Raw genomic sequence first — 3453 nt, forward strand, 5'->3', positions numbered from 1 at the left:
CTATAAACATGAGGCTGATGTTCACAACTATCCATCCAAGTCATGTTAAACATCACCCAAAAAGGGAAGAGAGAAGGCTGGGATGTGAGGGATAGTACTGGAGGGTGCAGAGGAGGGGCGGGATGAGAGATTAAGGAGACGAGAGAAACCAAGAAGCTGGGCTGCGCTTTCCTAACCAAGACAGGGATCCCTTCTTGGTAACCACTGCCCCTTCACTTCCTGGTGAAAAACACCCAGGACAGCATTCGCTTTGCTAGCACTGCTACCAAATACCAGCACGATCACAGCTACAGCACTGAGCAACAACATCCACAAATTTATTACAGTGGTAGATTCAATAGATCATTTATTCTCACTGTTAGTGAAAATGTCCCAGTTAAAGCCCTTGGGTGGACTCTGGCAAGAAAATGCCACAAATATCAACACCACAACCACCGGACAGCAAACCTCCACCTATCTGTGCAGTCTGTGATGGCAGCGCAGGGTCACAGTGGCCCCGTGACCTCACAGTGGGCCGGGTGCCTACCCATAGCCAGCGGGCCCAGCCCGCATTGAGTCTTGCTGGCGACTCTCGAGGTGTGAACATCTCCTGTGGGAGCACGAGACACTGAGACCTTGCCAGTGTGAGAGACATCAGAGTCCTGCGAGAGGACTGTGAGTCACTGAGGATCCCATTGGAGGATCCCCAGAGCTCAGAGCTCCTGCTGGTGGCACACGAGCTGTCTGCCACAGGTAGGACGCCTGACAGGCGCTGAGGCCCGGAGGCTGCCGACTGCTCTGCAAGAGGCAGCTTCACCCAAATCCATCCTTGGAGCCACACAGCGCCAGGGCAGCCGCAGCCATGAGCCGGGAGGCGGCTTCCAACCGGAGGAGGAGGGAGACGTGGACGTGGCCGGCGGAGGCCCACGAGGAGCCGTGCCCCATCTGCCTGGGCCCCATGGAGGACGCCGTCCGCGCTCTGCCCTGCAGGCACATCTTCTGCAGGGAGTGCATCCAGCACTGGACGGCCAACACGCCCAACTGCCCCCTGTGCCGGGGGTTAATCACCGGCATGCTGCGCCTCAGCTGGCGACCCTCGGGTCGCCCCCCGACCCGCCGGCCCCAGGGAAGGCTGCAGCGCACCAGGGAGCGGCGGCAGATGAGATCAAGATCTGCCCATCGCTCCCGCAGCGTCCCAGCACGGCGCACGCAGCACAGCCCCTCCAGGCCCCCCCGCCCGCTGGTGCGCAGCAACTCCTGGCACGGGGACCCCAACCAGCGCAGCCACTTCGAGGAGCCACCCCGCGAAGAAGAGGACAGGGAATGGCTGAGGCGGGTGGCCCAGGAGCGGCGGATGGCCGCCGGAGACCACGCGCGGCGCCACGACGGGCCCCAGGTGTGAGCGGGCGGCCCAACCTCAGCCGGGAACAGCAACACCCAGAGCTCAGAGCTGCAGCTGAGAGCTGGAAGAACAGAACATCATCACCACGACCATAGGGCTGGGATGGCCCTCCTGCAACACACAGGGTGCACGGGGAGCGGGACACTGTCAAGAAATTAGAGTGCACCTGAAATGGGACATAAAGCTCCCCTCGATTTTTGCCACCAGAATCTAAAAAGAAAAATCGCCATCTCTTGCATTAATCCCATCCCTGCTGTTGATGCAACACCTGGAAGATGTATATAGCAACTGCCACCCTACACATGCTATGGACTGAGCAAATCTTCCTGGATTTTATTGGCAACAAGAAATCCTACAGCTCTACCAACTTCTCATGCTGCATTCAGTGACAGTCATTCCCACCGTCACTGTAAGCAGCTTCCCTTTCCTATCCCAACCCGCAAACAAACAACCCACCCCATCCTGCAGCCATCCCCTGCCATCATGGCAGTGAATCTCAGTTTGGCCCCAGTGCACACCCATCACACACAACAACCAAAAATGGCCTTACTGAGAATGGCAGCCACTGTCACCAAACCAGATAGATGCATTTGTTTCAGAAATACAAGGTCTGGTATCCCAACAGTTTTATGATCTTATATCTTTCCCAGTTTTTATTTAAAAAATACACTAAATAAATTGTATTACTCATATAAACCATATATAATGTTGTATATGATGATTTGTTCCCCCTCTGCCGCCTCAAAATAATCTATCTGTAAGTACCCTTTGCTTTGGTTTCTATGAGGCCCCCTTTCCCTTTCAGTAGCAAAGTGCTCCCTTTTCATTTATTATGGGGTCCTTTCTGCTCTTCAATGTGGCCCAAGACAATTCATCTTCACCCAGTGCAGACCAGATAAGCCACAAGGTTGAACAGCTTGGTTGCATTAGAAAGCAAAGCACTGGCTTGCAACCACCCTGTTCATCCATCTGCAGGGCTCACACCAAGACACCCATCATCTCTCCTTCCTACTTTGTTCCACTGGGCACAGACTGTTGGCTGCCCATCCTTCTGCTTTTCGCTCCAAGTCCTTACAGTGTCAGCTTCAACTTTAATTGCAACCAGTCAAAAGTAGCCACGAGTGGTACAAGAAGGAACCACAGGAAGTCCTACGGCTGGGACGAGCACATCTGCAGCTCGGGGCCTGTGTGAGCCCTGAATGCAGAGCCCTACATCTTTGCAAAGCCTCTGCCAGGAGCTGAGGGCAACAGCAGTGACTTGCAGATACAGGTGTGAGGGTGATCTTACCCGTCAGTAACAGCTTAGGTTAAGACTCTCTCATGCTGATTTACGTTTGACAGAGTAATGATAAATAAGACGCATGTAAATTTATCTGTTTGCTGCAAGTAGAAGGCATTTACACTTTTACTGATTATTAGAAATAGATAAGATGTGCTGAGGAGGGCATTGCTCCCTACCCTGTGAACGTACCGCCTTGCCTCCAAATACCTGTGCTGACAGCATGTATAGCTTATCCTGCAGTCCATGGAGATAAAGGTAACACAACACCTGACCCTTTTAGGGGGCAGGTTTGCTTTCTAACACGCTGCAACGAGTTCCACCAGCAATTGTGCTACACAACTCCTTACATTATGGAGCCACTGATGTTTATAAAGAAGTCAGGTTGCAGTTTCACAGCTCCTCTTGCAGACCTTTCCATGGCACCATCGCAGCCACACACAGACCATTTTCCACCGCCCGGCTGACGCGGTGTTGGATTCCCTTCTGCCTACAGCCTCATAACAGAGAGGGCAAGTAGGGAAGATGACTTCAAGGAGAAGAAACTGCTGAAACTGTCACTGAGGTCCCCATAAATATTCCCCATGGACCTCATTACACATTTGAGCAAACATTACCTTCACTCACACAGCTAAATTTCCTGTTTGCTTGGCTGATCAATTCCTCATCAAATTTTAATGCGGGGTTCAGGCCGTCTGCGGCGTTTTAATTAGGCCTAAGATTGCACAGCGTTAGAGGCAAGCTCAGAGCCACCCAAACCCCCTCTGCCTGTGTATTCAGGGGGAGGGGAAAG

At 52.9% G+C, this 3453-nt stretch overlaps 1 pseudogene; it reads left to right on the plus strand.

Moving 5' to 3' along the window:
• The first annotated feature begins 407 nt into the window (after positions 1-407).
• Positions 408-1583, plus strand: LOC146756364 (uncharacterized; annotated as a pseudogene).
• The last annotated feature ends 1870 nt before the right edge of the window (positions 1584-3453 follow it).

The sequence above is a fragment of the Coturnix japonica genome, chromosome 27 (genome assembly GCF_054131305.1).
Source record: "Coturnix japonica strain WE chromosome 27, WE-NBRP24, whole genome shotgun sequence".
NCBI lineage: Eukaryota > Metazoa > Chordata > Aves > Galliformes > Phasianidae > Coturnix > Coturnix japonica.